Source organism: Rhinoderma darwinii, chromosome 2, assembly GCF_050947455.1.
Source record: "Rhinoderma darwinii isolate aRhiDar2 chromosome 2, aRhiDar2.hap1, whole genome shotgun sequence".
Taxonomy (NCBI): domain Eukaryota; kingdom Metazoa; phylum Chordata; class Amphibia; order Anura; family Rhinodermatidae; genus Rhinoderma; species Rhinoderma darwinii.
In genome coordinates, this window is record NC_134688.1 from 240,681,901 (window position 1) to 240,707,254 (window position 25,354).

At 39.6% G+C, this 25,354-nt stretch overlaps 1 protein-coding gene across 5 annotated transcripts in view; it reads right to left on the reverse strand.

Annotated features, from left to right (window-relative positions):
- Positions 1-25,354, reverse strand: part of BCAS3 (BCAS3 microtubule associated cell migration factor) — a 1,147,652-nt gene that overhangs the window by 218,138 nt on the left and 904,160 nt on the right. The gene's annotated exons all lie outside the window — the stretch shown is intronic.

Here is a 25,354-nt window from a genome sequence, read left to right on the forward strand (position 1 = left end):
TGGGAAAACCCCCTTAAGCTGCAGGAGAAGCCTTCTTTGGTCATGAGCTACTTGGCATTCAATTTACGGACAAGTTCAAACTGTGTTTGAGGATTAAGTTTGGAGGACAGGTTGAAACATTAAGGCGAACCTATGCCACAGACTGACTGTATGCAGCTGTATGTCTACATAGTTGCATAGGATTGCTCTTGAACCCTATTGAAAAATAAATGTTTACCCTGCAGTATTTGCTTCTTTTTTTTCCAATATGCTACACTTAGATGTATACATACGAAAATGTCACAGTGTATATGTCAAAGTAGAGCCCAAATGTGGTAAGAATTTAGCCAAAAAAAAACTCCAACTGCAGTGGCTTGAAGTATTTACAGTTCAGACACATGCACTACTGGCTTCCCATAACCACCACGGGTTCCAGTTGTGACCTAGAATAGGACAGGTGGTATGGGGTTCTAAGGAATATTGACATTTCGATAAGTGACATTTTGTGGGCAACTAGCGCTTCCGTTTAAACTATAGGCATCTTAAAGATGAAGCAGAAGCTTTCACTTTCTCGTTGATCTCATTAAAGACAGTTGACATGAGTAAGTACTACGAGACCCAGTAAGTAACTTGGGGTTATGTGTAGGTCCCCATTTTTTCTAAAGGAAGCCCTGATGGTAAATATAGGTATAATGTCACAAAACAGTGACAGCTCTGAATTCTGTCGCATGACAGACGTATTTCCCATTCACTTCAGTGTGTCATTGTAGAAAAAATGTACACTACATAATGACCAATTTTACGTAAAATGTATCTCAAGAAAAATATTTTTATAGAAGAACAGGTTAAAGGTATGAATTGTGGTTTTACCCGAAAAATACATCGACCTCAATAAACGTGCAAGAAAATCAAGGTGTTAATAAATTATGCTGTGGTAGTCACCACTGCATTTTTTGGGATTATATAAGGTCACTTCAGAAGCAATGCATCCTACCAGCGAGCATACTTTAATGTTATTTTCACACAGAACCAAAAAGATACTGTGAGAAAAAAAATCCTTCTCCTTATACTTTATTTCTGAAGTGTTCCGAAATGAGCTACAAAAGTTCACCCAGCATCTAATTTTAACCGTGAGTTCCAGGAGAGTTGGTGGGAAGATGACTGAGTTCCTTTAAGCTCTGACCTACAACAGGAAGAGACTTGTCAGCCTTCATGTCTCCCATTGGAAATCCCAAGGGAAACAACAGTGGCAGAATGTATTATAACATTTTCTCATTCCAGCTTTTTTTTTCTATAACTGAGAAATTATTCAGTAAGAGTTTTGTTTTTATAAATGCCCAAGTACAGGCAGATCACATTTATGCAGTATTGCAACGAACATAGTTTGGCATAGTAGCATGTTATGCCAGTTTTTTTTTCTTTAAATATAAACAACAGTAATGAACAGGTCACAGCAATAAGTTCATGTTGTGGAATAGTGGTTTGGCTAGTTCTGGTGCCATGAATTGATGATTAATTCTGGATAAATAGTATAACTGGTCTAGTTTCAGTACAGTAAACGGAGACCTCTGTGGACTATGTTTGGATAAGGTTTTATACCATTTACGTACCAGGGGGTATTAAAAAACAAAAGGACGGTTAAAAATAAGGAATGGACACAGAAAAAAACCAAGGTTCTTGTGGTATGGACAATTACTGGTATACAACTGGTTTCCATAACTGACAACCTGTCAAAGGTGCTTATGCAAAAATGGTAACTCTCCTTAAACTTTTTATAATTTAATATTTTTTATTTAGGACTATTTAAAACAGAAATAAGAGGTGTAAATTTAAAGTGCGGTGCAAACACGTATTTTCCATGATGTAAACAAATTTCCTATAAGAAATATCTATGTACCTTTCCTGACAAGCAAGCTGATCTAAAAATATTGAAATGCTCATCCCATTGGTGAAGAACATTCACATAGATGACCAGTTTTAGATACAGCATCTCAGTCGCAGAGCATCATCAGCTCAGTGGTTAGACCGATTTCTTTGATAAACTGTGATGTGCTATTTATGCAGAAGATACTATAAAGGAAAATTAGAAACATTCCTACATGAGTTTTCTGGCATAAAGATATGTCGCAAACTGCACAAAAGTCGCAGAAATTGCAACTTTTGGGTTGTTTCCACCTCTCTTGTCACTTTTAAAAAATGGGCAGAGATTAACGGAAGGGGACCTAGCTATTGGCAGCCCGACATACTTACTATAATTTACGTCAATTACTGTAAATTATAGTGGAAATCGACACCAGCTCCTGGATTTCATTCAATGTCGCTCTGTCAGCAGAAGATGCGACACATTTATTAAGAGGAGTGTGCATTTCCCCTTATTTGTCTTAAAAAATAGACAGAAACAAGAATGCTATCATGATGACATCACAAAGGTACTCATTCTCCTAGGATCCAGCTAGTTGGGACTCTAGGGAAATGCTCCTTGGGAAAAAGTATGCAAAAATAGCTCTCCTCTAGTAGAAAGACAACATCTTTATTCTACATCTTTATTCTAGAGAACTTTTTTGCATTCCATAATTTAACCTAGTAAACTAAAATCTGGAATCGGTGGATTTATTTTAGCAGTTTAATACTTAGGCCTCATGCACACGAACGTGCTTTTGCGGTCGCAATTCCCCCGAAAATCCACGGGAGAATTGCGGCCCCATTCATTCCTATGGGGCCATGCACACGGCCGTGGTTTTCACGGTCCGTGCATGGCCCAGGAGCCCGAACCGCAGAAAGAACGGGCAAGTCTTATTACGGCCGTGCTCTGTGGTCCGGGCTCATTGAAAATAATGGCCGCAATTTGTGGGCGGCTTGCGGCTGTCACTCCGTGGCCGGCCGACCCCTGAAAATCACGGCCGTGCACATGGTTACGGTCGTGTGCATGAGGCCTTATACAGAATGTTTGAGAAAGCAAAGTATTTCCATTAAACAAAATGACCAGATAAGAATATAAAATCTCTCAGGTGTGTACAAATTTCCAAAAAATATGTGACTGAAGACTAGAGAATACACTAATAGAATTGCTGCTATAACTCTTTAAAATAGAAAAAATAGAAAATATTGAGGCACTCACCGTTAGTGGCAATAAAACGTCTTTATTCATCAAGATCTTGGTCTATATATAATAACATATAGACCAAGATCTTGATGAATAAAGAAGTTTTATTGCCACTAATGGTGAGTGCCTCAATATTTTCTATTCCAATATCAGTGCTGTATTTGTCGATGAGCACCCCGTGGGCAAAATAAAAAGCCAACTCCACATTATATGCCAGAAGCAAAAATCTCCTCGCAGGTGGACATTTGTGTCTGAATTTGGTCAGTGCCGGCCCGTTTCCTTTCTCCCTTTCTAACTCTTTAAGGCTAGATTCACACGAGCAATCCAAACCTCGGACATGAAAAAATACAGTTTTTTACTTCCGAAGTGCATCCATGCTGTGCCCTGAGGGACGCACTGGAGTCTATGAGGGGATGTGTGAAGCGCAAAAAAAATAAGACATGTCCTATATTTTAACGGAACCTTCACATGGTCCGTTCAAACAACGGCCGTTTGAACGGGCCCATTTAATTACATAGGTCCTGGGGCCTTATTTACACGAACATGTAATACGTCCGTGTGACGGCCATTAAAACAAAGGCCGTCACATGAACCTATGCAATTCAATGGAGCCATTCAGACATGTAGTGTTTTTCACGCAGCGTGTTTCCGTTGATTGAAGCTCACTGCATGTCCTATTCTTGAGTGTTTCTAGCGAATCACCCACCCATTGAAGTGAATAGGTGCGTGAAAATCACAGACAGCACACGGACGTACATCCATGTGCTGTCCGTGATTCACGCACAAGTTCATAAGAAATGAAGTAAAAAATAAATAAAGAAATGTGCACCAACTGATGCCACACGGATCACACATGGATGACACGCAGAACTGCAACGCATGACAAACGTGTCAGTTTTTTGCGGATGCAAAATGGACGCGTTCATGTGAATAAGGCCTTAGTGTGGTTTTACACACATGTTTTTTTCTTTAAAAAAAAACAACAAAAAACAGTTCAGTTTATTGGCAGTTTTTAATGCAGTTTTTTTTAAGCCAAAGTCAGATGTGGATTTAAAAGGAGTGGGAAATATAAAGGGAGGAATTATACTTCTCCTTCATGCTGGATCCGCTTCTGTCTTGACTAAAAATAAGGCATGAAAAACTTTACAAAAAAAAACACTGTGTGTGAACCCACTCTTAGAGGAAAGCCTGTTTCTTTTAGTAATTAGAAACAATTTCTATGCATTGGCTGTAGTTTACAGTACATTTTTATTAAGAGCAGACTTTTCAAAAAGCCAAATTCTGACAACTACAAGACACAAACTCAACCAACGGTTTGCCAAGTTAGGATAAGACATTCTGTATCCTCACTGGTGACCAAAATGATGTTTAATGACAGCTTGGCTTAATATAAAAGGAGTATATTACTAAATTGCCCCTTGATTATTATTGCTGTTAACATTCCTTTTTTATTCTGTAACAAAATAAGTAAACATATTATTGCGCTTCACAGACTCTAAACACCGCTTTCATAAATCAAGAAGTCATTTTCTGAATGGAATACTGTAGAAAGAGGAAATCTTTGAGTACAGGAAAATACTAAGCATTTTATCTAACATTCAACACACAAGGGTATATGAATCAACATAAACACCTTAGTTCACTTCAGCTAAAGCCTGTCTGTTGAAGAATAGATAGAGAAATAAGGGTATGTTTACCTTTAGACACTCTTTTTCAGTTCACATATAGAATTAATCTAAGGTACACAAAAAGTTGAATAATTTTGTATATATATTGCATTACTTTCCATATACTCATAGCCCAGTATTGCATTTACAATTCACAATTCTTAGCTAACTCAATATCTGCACAGAGTATAATCTGGAAATTTGCTTCTTGAAAGTGTAGTTCTTACATCAGGAACTTTACAATAATCTGGTGAAGGAAAAGATGACTGCTTAACTGCATTGTCGGAGTTCAGTTAAGCTGTTAGGACATGTCTGACAACAAACTTGTTGTCTGTTTCCAATGACAACCAAAAGAATTGTTCAACTGTATATAAACTGAAAATGGTGTTCAAAAGTGGACTTACCGTTGAAGTTAAAATAAGACAAAGGCTCCTATCACGTTTGAGCCCTTCATCGAAAGGTTGTGATGTATGCCACTGTATAGGCATACAGAGGCATATGTTACCCGTAGGACCACATAGTAAAAGAAATACTGTGTCTTTACCTTTTTTTAAATGTATCCCATATAAAATAGCATAGTCTACTACACTATTCTGCAAAGCCAAAAGAAAAAAGTTAACGAAAAACATGCAAGCACTTTCTTTTCAACCAGGGACTCTCTTTCTAGATGATGATCTGAATGATGCCTGGATGATCAGAAGCCCTCACTATATGTTTAAGAAAATTTGGAAACACGTTTCAAGATCTCTTTGCGGGTAATCAATCTGTCGATATTCCCATAAATAGGAAAAGAACTGATCCCCCACTAGCTGCACAGCTGTCTCTAGACTGGGACATATTGGTTAAAATATATGTCTGCATACGGAGTGAGATATAGACACAATTGTAAATGAAAGAAGCTAAACCACTAACATACAGTCTATGAAATAAGGTAGCAAAAACATAATTTCCATTTCTATTATACAAAAAGTTTGTAGTCAAATATAGCTGATTGTACATGACCAGACATCTCACCGATAATATCTGTATGCGAGACAGCGGTTAATGGCCAGAATAGCAGCTCTACTGAAAGGTAGGACATCAGAGTGCTTTGCCGATCCTATGAGAAAAATGTATGATGCTTTACATCGCTCAGAGATTTATATCTGGGGTACTTGCTAGAATCCCCCTACATATCCCATTTATTGGCCTGATTGTCAGATCCAGTAGATATATTGGCTCATGTGTGGTCAGCTTAACAGAGAATATAATAAGCCTACTCCATTCACCTCCCCTCTACAGAAATTTGTTTTTCTTTAAACCAGTTTGATCACAAAAATTTCCATCTATTTAAAACGTATTATCGATTAAGATGTTGTTTGTTTCTTATTGACCGCATGCCGGCTAAACAAAGGTACTTTTTAAACTCTGAAGGTCTACATCTAGACGTCTTCTACTCTTGGCAGATCCGCCAATTCCTAGTGGTGCCCCATCCCCTGTCAATTGCCGACAATATAAAATGATTTAGAGAACATAAAAGATATTCAAAATCAAAGCTAAAACGTAATAGAAATTTATCAGATAGTTTAAAAAAAATGCAGTGTATGCTCATTGTTACTACAATATTACTTATCAGCAATGGAATACGTGCAAATAACCCACATCTACCTGATAAAAGTGGCATACAGTTCAAACACCCTCTATTCCCATACTTCTTTTAAATAGTATTTATGACTTTCTATTTTGGAAAGCAGCATGTGTCTTTGGCCCTGTTGTGCTTGACTCCCTCTTTTCTGGATCGCTGGGTTATGTGAAAATGTCTGTGCCAAGCTGGCCCATAGGAGTGGCAGCTCTCCTTGGCTTGTCTGTGACATGATCCTGACGTACTGTGTGGTCAAGGAGCTGGGACAGGGGGGGGGGGGGCGGTATGAGGGCCAAGCCTTGCACTTCAGCTTCCTGACCTGGCAGACATTCAGAGAGACCCTGCTAAGTGCTATTTCCTAAATACACTAGCTTTTCATAACAATCTTACCACACGGCTTTCCTTTACAAGCTCTCTTAAAAGAGAACTGGACTCCTTCTGGTTAATCTACACAGACTGCATTTGGAAGCCATCAGAAACTGAACTCTAAACAAAACGTTATTAATGTGTAGTAATCTGCCCTCAATGTTCCAGATGAAAAGAAAATGTTTTATAGTTTTTAAGTATACCTTTTAATTGCCTTTTAAGAGTGCATATACTTTTAGTGCACAGTGTTATAAAACTGCAGAATCTGTTTCTTGATAACTGCCGAATGATCTCAGCTATTTTTATGAGTTTTTTTTCCCTTTAAGTACAATTATTGAAACGCTCGTCTGCATGATTTCTGATATGTGGCCGCCTACCCTGTCCTCTATGGCATTAAAGGCTGCCTTATAAAGTGGCGATTTTACACTCTCCGCTACAACGAATGTCTTCCTCCTGAAATTACTTCTTTAAACAGAAAGCTGGAAGCCTCTATTTCTAGGAAACGCAAAATAACCCTCTTTAAATTTTACAATAATTTGCTAAACATGTATTATGGAAGGAATTAAGGTCCTTTCATACACTCATTTATTTTTTTCTTAACATAAATGCAGATGCCAGGTGCAGGCGGCGCTGTATATGTGTACATATACACAATCACTTCCTTTTAAAAATGAAATATTACTCAGATGTTTATAGCGTTAAGCCTGTGGTTAATCCCGAGCTGCCCGATTGAGGGAATTTATATAGCTGTTTAACACTGAGCATACCAATCTTTTATGACTCAATCAGCTACTGTTAATATAATACTTTTAGAAATATCTCGCCAGACCCCTTAGTCCATGATTCTCTTGAACCAATTACTACATAATGAAAGAGAACCATCTAAAACAGGAACTACATTACCATAAAATCCGTATTTTATTTATTATACATTGCTTCTGTTTTCCTGGATATAGTCAAATTTCAAATTAAATGGACATTGGCCATGGGGGGTGCTAAATGTATGTACCCCCCTGCATATTTTTCTAGCACGCTCACCAGTACTGGATTCACATTTCAGGAGCCTGTGCGCACAAAATGTCTGGCATCTTAGACTCTGCCATCAATAGGTCACACCTTAAAGGGGTTGTTTTTTTTAGGCAACCCTGTTCCATGTACCCTATTGTCTCTCCTCTCGTACCTAATTAAATTATGATTACACAAAATTTGCCTATAAAAAACAATGTTCACGTGTGTGTTCCCATGTCAATTTCCCCCCTAGGAGAATCTATAGGTACTGTGCCTATAGGTAAATCCAACCTTGATAATTACCTACTGGAAAATCATTCTTTTATACCCAATTACTTATTGTTATACACCAGAATCCTCATAACCATGCAACTGCAATTTAATAGTAAGCACAATGTCCCTATGTTTTTTGTAATATACAAAAATCCTCACTTACAGAGCTAACCCTTATCTCTTACAAAGGGCCATCCAAGGCTCCCCATTAAACTGTACTCCTTATAATCCTCCACTTTCAACATATAACACATAAACTATGTGAGGGGCATGGATAGAATATTTATCCTTACATGTGAAAAAAATCTGTCAACATATACCTCCATATTCTCAATCATATTTATATATAAATATAGACCAAAGAAGCCCGCTAATTAAGTTCACTCAACTGCATTGTATAATGTAAATGCTACCCCATCTGCAGCCCTACCTCGTCTGGACTAACCTACTAGGGTACCAGACGTTCCTCTAGTGGGACCAGTTTCTGACACAATGCAGCCCTAAGATGTACCTTTCGGGCCCAAACTGTATTTGGAGATGACTTTGGAGCCATTTATTTGCCATTTGTACAATTGGTGGCAGATGTTTTGTCCTTTTCTTTTTTTAATTTTTTTGTTGCTTTGTGAATGCTACTCTTTTTTTATTTTTGATACCTGTTTATTATTTTTCTAGTCTTTAAATAGATTTTTTACTCAGGAAAGATTTTCCGCTACTTCTTGGTAGATTGAACGTAAAATAGTATTGAAAATATACAGAATAATACCTAATTGTGTTAATTAAAAAAATGTTAATAAGAGATATTTAAATTACAGGCTACATTACCATTTTGCATAATAGATCTCTAATAATTTTGTTGGCCCTTCCATTGTCCCGCTACAGCCCGTGCTCTGTTTGGCGCATTAATATGCTAATTTTTTTGAGTAAATGTACAGAGAGGAGGAGACCTCATCTCTCCTCAACAGGTGTTGCCTCCTGCATTGCTGTGATGCTGTCCAAACAGAGCGGACAGCCTCACAGTGATGCAGAAGACCTGCTGATCTTGCGAGATTTACTGTAGGTTTTCGGCATCGCTATGGCGCTGTTCGCTTTGATTGGACACTGTCACCACCTCCTCTCTCCTCCTCTCTGTATCTTTACTCAAAATTAGAATATTAGGCATCAATGGGATCAGGGGCCGTAGTGGGATAACGAGAGGGCCAAAAAAACAAAAAACTACGTAGCTGGGATCAACAGGACACTAGGAATAAGGGGAGGTATGTGGTTTCAAAAAACCAAGTCAGGTCCTCTATAAGATAGGGAGGAAATAGTAGTATGTTGGAAAACTGCACCCATGGTGGTAGGCTTATATACACACAATTCGGAAGCAAATTTGTTAATTGATAAAAGACTCTGTTCTGTTCCATTGTAATACGCCCACATAAGCTTTACTTCTTACAGCAAAACCATAGATCGCACACACATAAAAATGCAGCAGTGACATTTAGCCAGCTCCTTTTACAAAGAATGCCTCTTAAAAATCAACATCCATTTTAATATCTGGAAATTGTATGAGACCCTCATCACATCAACAGTAAATCTTTGTCAGGTCCGCCAGTTAACAGTTTTTCTCATTAAAATTTGTGAATGAAACAAGTTATTGTTCACTGATATACGATGAATATTACAATTTATCTACAGTATTAGATTTATCTAATTGGTTAAAGTATCTAAATATAATTAAAAGAGTTTCTTGCTAATGAATAGGTAATTGTTGTTTATACTAAGAGATACACGTTTAGTACTACATGCTGCTTCATTACTACCAGGAGCAAACTTAACATCCTTGCCTCTGGCGGTAAAAAACATTGGGACTACTGTATAAGTTGCATGGCACAAAATTGGTACAATTAGGTCACAAATATGTAGGGAAGGACACTGACAAAATATTGCCCCTGTGTACAAACAATATATAGGACCCTTGTTTTTCAACTGATCATTTGATAACCATGGGGGTGCTACTCATAGGCAACCTCATTCATAACTCTCCAGAAAATCCATCTCTAATGTACCAAATCACCAGTAATGAAATGAGCGTAGTCTCTTACATGAATTCTTTGTAATATTGCTAAATATGGATCATTTAATTATGGCAGTTACATATGAAAAACAAAGTGTATGGCAGGCTAGTACAGGTTTCCTCCACTTCAACTTACACCACAAATTTGAAATGCAGCTTAACTTCATTTGAAAAATATGTCAAAAGGGTAAGATTAAACAATAATAGTTATTATTATGAATATTTATAATCGGATTCATCATGAAAAAATGTTCAGAAATTTTATAATCTTTTAGGGTTAGTTCACACGGGGCTGATACGCTGCGTTAAGGTATATAGCGCTTCTGCTCTGGTGGCTGCAGGGAATTCCAGCCGAAAAACCGCCCATGCTAACCTTCTGACATCCTACAGACCAGACTGAGGGGATGACGTTTCTTCCCATGTGACCCATGCAGTCTGTGATTGGCTGCAGCGGACACAATGGATAACGTCATTCCAGGAGGCCGGCCTAGACGAAGAAGCACAGAAGTATAAGATTTTTTTTTTCTGAGTTGCTATTTCTGCAGTGGAATTGCAGCTTTTCCGCCCCAAAAAATCGTAACATCTGCTATTTTTTGCATGTTTTACCTCCCATTTAATTCAATGGGGAAAATCCGCAACAAAAAAGCAGCGATTACGCAAATATAATTGACATGCTGCGGATTAAAATACCGGACCACAGGTCAATTTCTGAGCGATTTTCTTCCGCTTATCCCTTACGCAGCGTGTGGATGAAGATTTGTTCACATATCGACTCGGCTGCTATTGCACTATGGAAAATCCGCAGTATTTACGCTACGTGTGAACTTACCAGTAATGAGGTGCCATATGTTAGATATTAAAACATTTTAATGTCAAATTTAAGGCGACATGGTAAAGTTTATTGTGCTGCGTGTGTTAGCTCTCGTTTTGGTTTCTTCCAGTACTCCAAAAACACACGGCCAGTCTAATCGGCTTCCTAGGAAATTAGCCCTGGTGTGTATGTATGTGCATACTTGTGGGTTTGTGGTAGGGGAATGATTCTGTAAGCTCCTCTGAGACAGAGACCTATGTGAATGAATTCAGCCTTTGAACAATATTGTGTATTATGTCAACACTATAAAACGAAATAATGCAAGGCTACTCCACTAGGACTGTTCAACAAAGTCAATTTAAGAAATTTTGAATTATGGAAAACTTAAAATTAGTTTTTGACATCCTTTAAATATTTTTTGAAAAATATGTACTTAAGAAATCTGTTAAAGACCATCTCCTGGATTTAAGAAATCACCAGTAAATACAGATAATATAGCCCTTGGGTCTTTTGCCTCAAGGTTTTTAAAATTCTATTCAGCCCTTTTTTGACAACCTCTAGCTGTAAGGGCTGTGTCCTGTAGTCATTTAAAAAAACTTATAGGAAACGTAAAGAAAATAAACAGAACTTAAAAATAGGTGAACAGAAATATAAAAAAAACTTAGAAGAGAAACCAACTTATATATGAGATATATTTACTAGTGACATTCATTTAGCAGTTAATTGTCATGTTTAGTTGTGAGAAAGAATATAATGTACATAAAATCTGAAAACATTAATATCTTACTTTTATGCTGACATTTCTTTAATTGATATCACAGTCTCACAGACTGCATTGTTACAGTATGGTCACACGGCCTATTTTTGGCCGTTTTTTGGGCCGTAAACGGCTGAAAAATGGCCGAAAAATCAGAAGCAAAACGCCTCCAAACATCTGCCCATTGATGTCAATGGGAAAACGGCGTTCTTTTCCGACGGAGCGTTTTTCACAGCGTTTTTTTACGCTTAAAAAAACGGCCGCTAAAAAGAAGTGGGATGTTTTTGGAGCCGTTTTCCATAGACTCAATTGAAAAAAGCTAAAAAAACGGCCGTGAAAAACGCAGCGAAAATCGCAAGTGGCACAAAAAACATCTGAAAATCAGGAGCTGTTTTCTCTTGAAAACAGCTCCGTATTTTGAGACTTTTTGACTCTGTGTGTGAACATACCCTAAGGGTGCGTTCACCCATTGTGGTCAAATCACACTTTTTGCCGCAATTTTTTTAACAATGTGGTAAAACAAGATGGTTTTGCTGTCATTTGACGGCAAGGTGAGAACACACCCTAATAGTAATGGCCTCTGCTGATGGCATATATTCAACAGAAGAAATGTATGCCATGAGGGTGGTCACCTGATCCCACGAGCCAGCTACAGTTTGTGTTTCCCACCTGCTCACCAGTAATCCCATACCTGCCCTGTCATACAGCTATATATTGCGACGCTAACAATACTAGCAACGAGAAAAAAAGAGCCTTACTATTTTATTATACTCGCAATTAGTGAAAGTACCATTATTTATATGACCCCCCCAAGAACGTAATTTATGATGGAAAACGCAAACGTAAAAATGAAAAAAAGCATCATCAATTTATATTCTTCACTCATAAAAAATACTTTCAACATTATTTAAAAAAAAATAAAAAAAAATCATCTAACACAGCTATAGTAATATAATAAAAAAAACTAAACTGGACTTTATCCAGAATATACATCCCACAAATTTATCACAGATATACCTCCCTGGGATGACTCAGTCACAGGATATAAACACATGTATAATACTAATGTATATATTTATGCCATAACTTGCTGGATGATAAATGTGCATGATCAAATTAGTTCCTAATACATAACAACTTTATACATTCATCTCGCATGTGCAAAGGTCAAGCAACCGTTTATGAGAGCAGTGAGAAGATAAACATGCTACTTTTGCCGGGAAGCTGCGCTGTAATGCTCCCAATTTTTCTTCCCTGCTTTGTCCAACTAAATGGTAGTAACTTTAAACATCTAACCATAAACTTGCTACCTGATGCACAGGAATCTCCCCAGACGTGTATATAAATATGACTATGGAGTCTTCTGTAGTGAATTTAGGAGGACTAAAATGATAGCACTAGAAGCTTTATTTCCAGACATAGACCGATAACGTATACGGACTATAGTACTCTGAAACCTTAGACTAGATTATGATGATATAACACTTCTAGATGGTGGAGTGTTGTACTGCACGTGCTGAAAATCCGGTCTACTTCTATTACATGCAACCGGCATTTTATACAAATGAATTGAACACAATTTTGGTCAGCACGTGGATTTCTGTTTATGCACTTTTTTCAGAACAACCCCAGTTGCATTTTTGACACAACACAAAGCTCCAGAATTGGCTAAAACTCAATTAGGAAATAGAAGCAATCAAAAAAGACAAAAAACTAAAATAAAAACCACATTCTAAATAAATAGCATAATATAATGAGACTAAAAACAAACTCCTCAATTGTGTTTCTTGGGTGTTTTTATGAAATTTACCTATTTTTCATAATACATTTTCTAAATAGTTTCTCATGAATACATTTAGCAGTGATATGTGTAACGGTAAATTGAGAGCATATAGTACTTTGTGGAAATGGTCATGACAGAGGGTCCGATATCAGATCTGTTAATGATATGTCAATTATATATGGCAGTTCTTTTTTTTTTAGTACAAATAGGTATTAACACACGTGTATAAGCAATGCGGAAATTTGAGAGGATAACACACAGTGGATGATAGTAGACATGATATGTAGCACATTAGTGGAAATCTGATGCTGTGATTAATACTGGATTATGTATTTAAGGCCCTGTACACATCCGAAATTGGACGCTCCATTAAGGGCCTCCATTGCAGATTGCATAATTTGTGGCAGACAAAATATAGAAGAATGCAGCGCTATTTTGTCCATCAAAATGACGAATACCATGACGGAACCAATTAAAGTCAATTTGACGGAACCGGGGCTTCTCGTATTCCGTCATAGGAGCAACGGAATGCAGATGTGAACAGAGTCTTGAAATGTATGTTCCTTCCAATCAATCTGACATTTATAACCACTTGAAAGTATTTGTTTCATCAAAAAAAATCTGTTGCCTATCACTAGTATATGCCACAAACGTGTGGTCACCTGGGGTCTTACTGCTGTGACCCATGCCAATCGCTAGAACAAATTGGCAGTAGTGCTAGAAAATTGTTATGCCACCTTGTTTTTCCAAGCGTCCGCTTGGACATCCATTGACTATAATGCTATTTAAGAGTTCATTCCACATGGCGGGAATGCACTTAAGTGATATGTGGTCTATTATACAAATACAAGCAGTAGTCAAACATTGTTTCCTATATTTTATACCCGTAATAAAAGACGAATTGCAAACATATCCCAAACTTTAAACAATATTGCAACGGAGAAGGAAACATTAAGGATAATATTCCTACAAGAAATTGTTTCTTGGAATAAAATTTCTTCACAATTGTACAATTTAAATAGAACGGGTCAATAATTCACCTCGAGTTTTTAGCTGCAGAAATCTATCACTTGCTACCTGGAGAGATTATGACTGCCGAGAATTAGGGCTGGGCGATAGCAGTTATTTGTTTGACATTTACTCTTTTTAGGGAGAATTCCAGGAGATCTACATCCACATGTCTAAAATAATAGATGTATAAAAGAAATGATTAATATAGTGACCTTCAGTGTGAGTTTAGAAAAGCGTTAAGAAAATATGTCTAGCAGTGTCAGTAAAGAGTGACCTCCGTGCTAACTTGGTATGATTGAACAGTTCCTGTTGACTGAAATAATCCACAAGTGTTTCCCCCTTTGGGAAGGAGTGTAGAGGGCTATATGAGCGTGATATTTAACAGATTCATACACAGGCTGTGACCTAAAACGGTATCAACAAATGGGCTTTCAATGAGAAGGCAATGGAGAGAAAAGTGACAGAAAGCTGTTTTATGTCACTTGATACATGACCCACCACTCAGCACAACCTTATTTATGAACACACTGAATACTCTTCTCATAATGTGTGGTAGTTCCAAGAAGACGGCAGACTTGCTATATTCTCTGCCTTTAGCTTTAGCTGAGAATTACTATTATTTCTCCTGCTTTAAATAGCAAATAGATATCACCCAATATTTCATTAAGGAAAAAAAAAAAAAAAGAAACGGATGGAAAGCTGAATTTCTCAAACAGTCGCTACCTTTCACCAGGACTATTGCATCATTTAAAGAACTAGACTGGTTCACATTCGCTGCTGCCGAGGACTTTACTTTCCAGATTATCACGGAATAATACATAGAATACAATTTTCTGTTTTAATCCCTTAATGACCAGGGCAGTTTAGGCCTTAGGCTGGAATTACACCGGGCGTTTTGATCGCAGTTTTTACTGCCGTTTTGTAGTGATTTTCATGTGCTTCTTAATTGCTGTGAGAAATGATAACAACGGCATGCATTTTACCACGAATCGCAGTGATTTTACAATGCGGTTTTCGGACGTACAGCTATTACTGGTGAAGCACATGGTGAGAATCGCTATAAAACTGCAGTAAAAACGCTATAAAAATGCCCTCTGGAGTTTCCAGCTTAGGGCTTATTCAGACAAACATATAAATAGTCTGTGTGACGAACGTTGTTTTAATAAACTGTGTGAGGGCCCCGTGAAAAAATAGGACATGTCCTATTTTTGTCCGTTTTGACAGATCCCACAATAGACTCGTCTATGAGGGATCTGTGAAAAAATGGGTCTCTTGCACGGGTGTGAATCGGACGTGGAAAATGGCCGTTTTTCATGGCCGATTTCACACACGTTCATCAGAATAGAGCTTTAAGATGCAGTAACACATGGCAGATGTTGTTGCTGAAACTTTTCTTTGACTAAAAATCAGATCCATTCATACACCTGCTGCAGAAACAACCACATTCAAATGAAAATTTCTGCAAAAAAATCAGCCGCGTGTGACGGTACACTTAATGACCACATCATTTTTTTCATTGCTTCGCAATCACATTCCAGGAGCCATAACTTTTTTATTTTTTGTAGCTGTATGAGGGATTGTTCTTTGAGAAATGAGTTGTCGTTTTCAATGGCACCATTTAGGGTACATATAATTTAAAAATTGGCTTTTATAAATAATTTTTTAATGCAATGAATTAAATGCAAAAAAAACAGTAATTCTGCCATTAATTTTTTTTACATTTTAGTGCTTTTGCACACTAAAACATGTTTTATGGAAACAAAAGTCATTTTTGTGTCATTGTATTCCGATAGCCATATTTAATTTTTTTCGTCAATAAGAGCATGCCTTTTTTTGTTGGGAACGCACAAAAAACAGCAACTCTGGCATTGCTTTTTTTATGCCATGCGCCGTGCAGTATAACTAATAAATTATATTTGTTCTACGGTTCATTACCATTACTAATATGTCGTTTTTTGTTTTTTTAAGGTGAACCATTTTTTAAAATAAATAAAATAATTCTTACTGAAAAAATGGTTTAATTCATAAATTTCTTTGGAGGGGAGGTGAATTTTTATTATACTTTCTTGAATTCAATTTAAAATTTTATTTTGGTTCCACTATGATCACTTGTGGCAGTTACTGGTGGAAGACCTGGGGGCCTTTATTAGGCATCTGACTGTTATGGTAACCCGTCGGCGCCCAACAATTCCGCCATGGGACGCTGATGGTCTGACGGATGGAGCCCCCTCCCTCTGTCAAACACCTTAGATGCTATTGAATGTGTCACCTAAGAGGTTATACTGCCAGGGTTATTCTCTCCTATCCCCGCAGTTGCGTCCGGAGCCTGGCTGTGTATAACTGTCGTGATCCTGCCACTGATCTTACAGGTACAGTGACAGTACCCACGAGAACCCAATGACGGATATATCCATCACTATGTGGGAACTAGCACCTGCTCGTGATGGATCTAGCCATCATTGGTCGTAAAGTGTGAATTAGATCATACCGAAAAATAACATAATAGGAATGATGTAATGCATGTGCTCATGGGACATTGTACTGTGGTATATTATTAAAAAGGTTGTCTCAACCACTGTCTATATGCTCTATTATGGCATATGGATATCATAGAGTGGGGGGTTATTGCAGAATTGTTTACCTTTGCAACAGTCCAAGTGTGTCATGGCAAGGAGCCTAGAAGCTTGATGTGCTGGCTACTGAAGAAAACTCATAATTTATTAGAACTATTCCATTAAGTCACAACCTTTGTCATATATTTGTCAATTGTGTTTAGGAAACTTGTACTTTTAAGAGGGGGTCCAATTGGCATCAAGGGGTCTAAGCACCATTAGAGAAAACAAGGTGACCTTTTTCAGTGATCCTCTGCTGGCACAATCTCCTCAATGGCAAAGACCAATGATGTGTGTGTAATCGCAGGAAGGAGGTGAAGGGAACAAGTGAGCCCTAATCTACCCACCGCCCTGTCCCTGCCTACTTGCAACGACCCGCACTAGGCGACGGGGTACAACTTGGCGGCGGTCCCTACGCTGTCTAAGTGCAAGGGAGTACAAACAGGGAACACGCAAGGGAAGGGGCAGTAGCCCACGGAACGCCGCGAGGAAACGGAGCGGTGAATGAGTCAGTCAGGATCAGGATGTAGTGGAGTATACCAACGAGAGCACGGAGCAGGAAGCAAGCCAGGGGCAAAGCGAAGCAGGATAAGCGGAACTGAAGCAAGGCAGAAGCACGGCAGAAGCAGGCTGGAGCAAGGCAGCAGTGGGCCAGGAATCCAAGAAGAATAACAAGCACTGAGGAAGAGAACACGGCAGGTATAAATGGACAGGGGGCGGAGCTAACTCCGACTGACCAGGCCGCGATAGGCTCTCCCACTCCTGAGCCTGCCACCCTGGTTGGTGGGAGCCGGTGTCAGTCTAAGAGGTCTGGCCTCAGGTGTCGACTGATTAATCCCGGGAGTATACACAGACGTAGTACCTGGCAGATCCTTTACAGTGTGCCTCATAAGGGTTTATCAAGTTGTTATAAGCAGTCCGTCAGGTAGTTTCTAGCCACAGAACTTATACATACTGCTTCCTTTCTCTTTTTATTCTATGTATACCACATATTTTCTCTGTTTCTTAAATGTATATATACTCTGTGTGTATATATAGTGTGTGTGAGAATTTGTGTGTAATTTGCAACACGATCATAAAGAACTGATGACCCATATTTTTTAAAGGAATTTGAACAAAACAAAATAAGCTATTCTACAGTTATAAATAATATCCTGTTAAAAATTAAACTACACCTCAGCCAAAAATGATGGTGTTTATTATAACTGCATCTGGAAATATCAACAGTGAAAAGCTATGAGGTCCAACCAACATTACAACAAAAACATCTGCAAAAGAATAGCTCATAACTTGTTATTTTAAACATGTTTAGTGGGGAAATTTCCTGAATAGCATACCATTTACAGATAAAGTATTCTTATCTTGAATGCTAATCTTTAACAGCAAAATTGTATGACCAGGTCAGCCACATAACAAAAAAATTATTCATAGAACATTAGTTCTATCACAGTTACTAGTAATGTCATTTTCGATGACCATCTGATTTTAAAAAATAGTTTATGGCACTTTTTCAAAATCTTTCCCGACATCTCCTTCCCCCTCGCCTTGTTTGTTTTCTCTACCAATCTATGAGGTGTAATTTTTCTTCCAAATATTTTTTTTATGTAACTCGAGCATAAAACCATTTATATATTTTACAAGCAATATAGTTCTATATACAACACCAGAACCAAGCTGATTAGATATATACAGCACCAGAACAAAGCTCATTACATATATACAGCACCAGAACAAAGCTCAGCACATAAATACAGCACCAGAACTAAGCTCAATAGATACATACAGCACCAGAATTAAGCTCAATATATATATTTATATATATATATATATATATATATATATATATATATATATATATATAAAAAGCATAGAACACAGCAACGGCACCAGGACTTCAGAGTAGATGAAAGCAAAAAGTGGATTTTATTCACCTCAATACAGCAACGTTTCGGTTCAACAGGAACCTTTCTCAAGCCATGGCTTGAGAAAGGTTCCTGTTGAACCGAAACGTTGCTGTATTGAGTTGAATAAAATCCACTTTTTGCTTTCATCTACTCTGAAGTCCTGGTGCCGTTGCTGTGTTCTATGCTTTTGTCTATCTCTTTGGGGAATTGATTCAACCCCAGGTAACGAGCACATGGCCTGATTTCCTGGAAACCATTGGAGTGCTGTGTTCATCTACCTTTGGACTATATATATATATATATATATATATATATATATACAGTGAAGGAAATAAGTATTTGATCCCTTGCTGATTTTGTACGTTTGCCCACTGTCAAAGACATGAACAGTCTAGAATTTTTAGGCTAGGTTCATTTTACCAGTGAGAGATAGATTATAGAAAAAAAAAAAACAGAAAATCACATTGTCAAAATTATATATATTTATTTGCATTTTGCACAGAGAAATAAGTATTTGATCCCTTTGGCAAACAAGACTTAATACTTGGTGGCAAAACCCTTCTTGGCAAGCACAGCAGACAGATGTTTTTTGTAGTTGATGATGAGGTTTGCACACATGTTAGATGGAATTTTGACCCACTCCTCTTTGCAGATCATCTGTAAATCATTAAGATTTCGAGGCTGTCGCTTGGCAACTCGGATCTTCAGCTTCCTCCATAAGTTTTCGATGGGATTAAGGTCTGGAGACTGACTAGGCCACTCTATGACCTTAATGTGCTTCTTTTTGAGCCACTCCTTTGTTGCCTTGGCTGTATGTTTCAGGTCATTGTCGTGCTGGAAGACCCAGCCACGAGCCATTTTTAATGTCCTGGTGGAGGGAAGGAGGTTTGACGGTACATGGCTCCATCCATTCTCCCATTGATGCAGTGAAGTAGCCCTGTGCCCTTAGCAGAGAAACACCCCCAAAACATAATGTTTCCACCTCCATGCTTGACAGTGGGGACGGTGTTCTTTGGGTCATACGCAGCATTTCTCTTCCTCCAAACACGGCGAGTAGAGTTAATGCCAAAGAGCTCAATTTTAGTCTCATCTGACCACAGCACCTTCTCCCAATCACTCTCAGAATCATCCAGATGTTCATTTGCAAACTTCAGACGGGCCTGTACATGTGCCTTCTTGAGCAGGGGTACCTTGCGGGCACTGCAGGATTTTAATCCATTACGGCGTAATGTGTTACCAATGGTTTTCTTGGTGACTGTGGTCCCAGCTGCCTTGAGATCATTAACAAGTTCCCCCCATGTAGTTTTCGGCTGAGCTCTCACCTTCCTCAGGATCAAGGATACCCCACGAGGTGAGATTTTGCATGGAGTCCCAGATCGATGTCGATTGACAGTCATTTTGTATGTCTTTCATTTTCTTACTATTGCACCAACAGTTGTCTCCTTTTCACCCAGCATCTTACTTATGGTTTTGTAGCCCATTCCAGCCTTGTGCAGGTCTATGATCTTGTCCCTGACATCCTTAGAAAGCTCTTTGGTCTTGCCCATGTTGTAGAGGTTAGAGTCAGACTGATTAATTGAGTCTGTGGACAGGAGTCTTTTATACAGGTGACCATTTAAGACAGCTGTCTTTAATGCAGGCACCAAGTTGATTTGGAGCGTGTAACTGGTCTGGAGGAGGCTGAACTCTTAATGGTTGGTAGGGGATCAAATACTTATTTCTCTGTGCACAATGCAAATAAATATATATAATTTTGACTATGTGATTTTCTGTTTTTTTTTATTTTATATAATCTATCTCTCACTGATAAAATTAACCTAGCTTAAAAATTCTAGACTGTTCATGTCTTTGACAGTGGGCAAACTTACAAAATCAGCAAGAGATCAAATACTTATTTCCTTCACTGTATATACAACACCAGAACCAAGCTCAGTACATATATACAGCACCAGAACCATGCTCAATATATATACATACACACAGTACCAGAACAAAGCTCAGTACATAAATACAACATCAGCACAAATACAGCTCAATTTAGTGCAACCCCTGCAGTATAGGTTTGCACTAAATTGCATACAGCTCCCAGCATGGCCCAAACAATGGTAAGGATATGCTGGGAGATGCTGTTCCACAATAAAAAAATATATATACCACCCATCATCTCGCTGCAGATCAAACAGTGACTAAAGTACAGATTAAAGGCAGAATAAACATTTACATTTCTGCAGTTTGATGCTCAGATGTCTTCAGCTTCTCACTTTTCAAACATTTCTGAATCTACATACGAAGATAAAGTCCTCATGGTGCCAGACACTGTGCCCCTAAATATAATAGCGACATACACTGCACCTCTAATTATAAAAGCACTATACACTGTGTCCCCCACACACACACACACACACACACAAACACACACACACACACACACACACACACACACACACACACACACACACACACACACACACACACACACACACAGTGCCCCCTGTAGATAGTGCCCCCCATAGAGCTCCTGTAGATAGTGCCCCACAAATAGCCACCCCTGTAAATAGTGCCCACATATAGACCCCTGTAGATAGTGCCCTACATATAGCCCCCCTGTATATAGTGCCCCACATATAGCCCCCTCTGAAAATAGTGCCCCACATATAGCCCCCTGTAGATAGTGCCCCACATGTAGCTCCCCTGTAGATAGTGCCCCAAATGTGGCCCACCCCTGTATATAGTGCCCACATATAGCTCCCCCTGTATATAGTGCTGCACATATAGCTCCCCTGCAGATAGTGCTCCACATATAGCCCACCCCTGTAGATAGTGCCTCACATATAGCTCCACCAAATAGATAGTCCTCCACATATGGCTCACCGCTGTATATAGTGTGCAACATATAGCCCACCCTTGTAGATAGTGACCTAGATATATCTCCCCTATATAGCTGACCCTGTAGATAGAGGCCCCCCCCCCCCTGTAGATAATGGCACTCACATTTTTATTAGGATAAAAAAAAGAACTTTACATACTCACCTTAATCCCGTTCCCACGCCGTCCGGTGGCAATGCAGACCTGCTGTCTTCTGAGCAGGTCAGCTGGGGATGAACGACGCAAACAGCGCGATGACGTCATCGCGCTGCTTGCATCGTTGAAAGGTGCTGATTGACAGGGCAAGTCATTCTGCCCTGCCAATAAGCACCTTTCATAGACGCAAGCGTCAAACTAAAAAAAAAATGGCAGCAACATTCTTTTTCTTTATAGGGTAAGTTCAATCTCAGCTGACCTAAGGTTAATCTGGAATTGCATATACAGCTGTTATCATAACTACACCCTTTAGGAGTGGGTGAGTTCAGCTAAATAGCAGGGGAGATGAGCAAGATTCTAATTCCCTCTGTTTGTAGTCAATATATATAGTGGTTAACATATTAAGTATTACATTTTATATATTCCTATTGGTCTATGCCTTAGTGGAAAGTTCTATTTTCCACCAATTTACACCATAAGTTAATGGGGTTGTCTGACAAGTAACTTTTATGGCATATTTACTGTATATGTCATAAAAGTCAGAGTGGGGGGGGGGGGGGGGGGGGTCCAACAACTGTCACTATCCAGTGCAATATCAATATGTATCATTTTCCTTAATATATACAGTGCCTTGCGAAAGTATTCACCACTTTGATGTTTTTCCTGTTTTGTTGCATTACGACCTTGAACTAAAATGGATATTTGGGGAGTTTGTACCACAACATGCCTACCACTTTGAATGTGCATAATATTTTTTACTGTAACACAAACAATAATTAAGACAAAAAAACTACTACTACGACAAATGAGGACTACTTACTTATAGATGAACACTGCATAGGTCAAATGCACCGTTCCGCCGTTTATGGTGGCAGTCACGTGACCACAAAACTTCGGTCCTCAGTTTCGGGCCAATGAAGTAGGTGGGTCAATGGGAGTTATTTTCTTTTCTTTTCTTAAAACCCTCATCTATATTCAAGTAGCCAGAATCCCATCTGCTACTCCACTCTAACAATGCACCCAAAACCTCTCCCCCTGCTTCTTCCTGGCACAGCTTGATTTAGATGTGTCGGGACTGCATAGAGACATCAGCACTTTTTTTGACCGCGTAAGCAAATATTAATAGACGCAGTGTTCTCACTTACATTATGGAAGTGAGATCACTGCATCTGTTAATATTTGTGCACTTAAAAAAGGACTGATGTGTCCATGCAGTGCCGACACATCTAAATCAAGCTGCGACAGGAAGAAGCAGAGGGAGGGTTTCGGGATGTGTGAAAAGAGAGGCGGAGTATGGAAGAAACTCTTCTTCGGCGCTGCCTTGGGTCCTGCATGATGGGTTGGTTACTGTCATTGTACTCTTGTCCATCTGCTAGGGTCCGTGTGAACGGCATCCTCTCAGACAGTCTCTCAATTCACAACGGGACCAGACAGGGCTGTCCCCTTTCCCCTTTAATTTTCATTTTGAACATAGAGCCCTTTCTCCGTCATATCCAAGCAAACCCTGACATTACAGGCTGTAATGTCCGTGGCTGCGGGCTGTCAGCTCCAGCCTCCCGCTGGCAGCCGCAGCCACGAGTCGGCAAGCGCTGGCCCCAGCCTCCTCCTCAGGAGATGCCAGCGCTCGCATCCACTCACCTCCGCCGGAGCCCGCAGGCAGCGCGCGCACTGGACATCTTGAACGACCTTTGACCCATGAGTACCCTGGGCTATAAGAGGGGTCCAGCCCCCTAGTTCGATGCCTGAGCGTTGTTAGTTTTCCCAGTCTGTCTTGCAAATGGTCCCTTAGTGTTTCTCGTTCCTGTTGTTACCCGTACCTTGTTCCCCGTTCCTGTTTCCCGCGCTTTGCCCTATTATCAAGTCGTGCCACGTCCTGTGTCATCTGCCACGTCCAGAGGAATCTGCCACGTCCTGTGTCATCTGCCACGTCCAGAGGAATCTGCGACGTCTGGAGGAATCCGCCACTTCCTGTGTCGTCTGCCACGTCTGGAGGAATCCGCCACGTCCTGTGTCATCTGCCACGTCTGGAGGAATCCGCCACGTCCTGTGTCATCTGCCACGTCTGGAGGAATCCGCCACATCCTGTGTCATCTGCCACGTCCAGAGGAATCTGCCACGTCTGGAGGAATCCGCCACGTCCTGTGTCGTCTGCCACGTCTGGAGCAATCCGCCACGTCCTGTGTCATCTGCCACGTCTGGAGGAATCCGCCACGTCCTGTGTCATCTGCCACGTCTGGAGGAATCCGCCACATCCTGTGTCATCTGCCACGTCCGGAGGAATCCGCCACGTCCTGTGTTATCGGCCACGTCCGGAGGAATCCGCCATGTCCAGCGCAACTTGCGGCTCCTGTGCAATCTACTGCACCCATCTCATCTGTGCCAGAGCTGCGGCCACCATCTGGACTATTCAGGTACCCTTGTGCGGGACATTGTATTTCTGGGGTGTCCTGTTGTTTGGCCAGCTGCCTCCCCGCTGCGGCGGTACGGCCTAGTGGGTCCACTAACCCGCTCCGTGACACAGGCATAAAAGTGAATGAGACGGGAAATAAAGTCCAACCCATCCATATCCCTCCCTAATCTTATGAAGGCATTCCAACAATTTTCTAAACTTTCTAATTTTAAGATTAATTTTTCTAAATCGGAAGCCATGAACATTTCCCTCTCGCCTCCTATTTTGCGTACTTTAGAACAGTCCTTTAGCTTTAAATGGACCGCGGTAGCCCTCAAATATCTCGGGGTTAAAATCTCCGCTGATTTGAAAGATCATTTCAGCTTAAACTTCCCTCATCTTCTTGCAGACATAAAATCGGATTGCACTAGATGGACGAAGGGAACTTTCACGTGGATGGGACAATGCACCATATTCAAAATGAATATTTTGCCCAGGATATTATACCTATTCCAGGCCCTTCCTATAGTCATCCCTCTCTCATTTTTTAAATCGGTCAATTCCTTACAAACTTAATTTGTCTGGGTAGGCAAGTCACCTAGACTTAATCGCTCTCTTTTATGTAGAACTAAGGAATCCAGGGGCCTTGCCCTTCCCGATATCAGAAATTACTATATTGCGTCGCATCTTTAGCGGACAGTAGATTGGTGCAGGCACTCTCTCTTTAAGAAGTGGGTAGGGTTGTAACAGAGTTTCACGGAGATTCCTTTTTCTACCATCCCTTGGTTAGGTCTCAATTCACTTAAGCATCTTCGCCAACATCCTACCATTGCCCCTACAATGCTATGCTGCTCCATCTCCTCGGTGAGGCTATCCTTACTTCCAGTTCATTCCTCAATGTATCCCATTCTGGGGTATCCAATCTTCCCTCAGGTTTGACAGACCCAATATTTAGTTTGTGGTTCACCGCAGGCAAGTTTAGAGCATCTCATT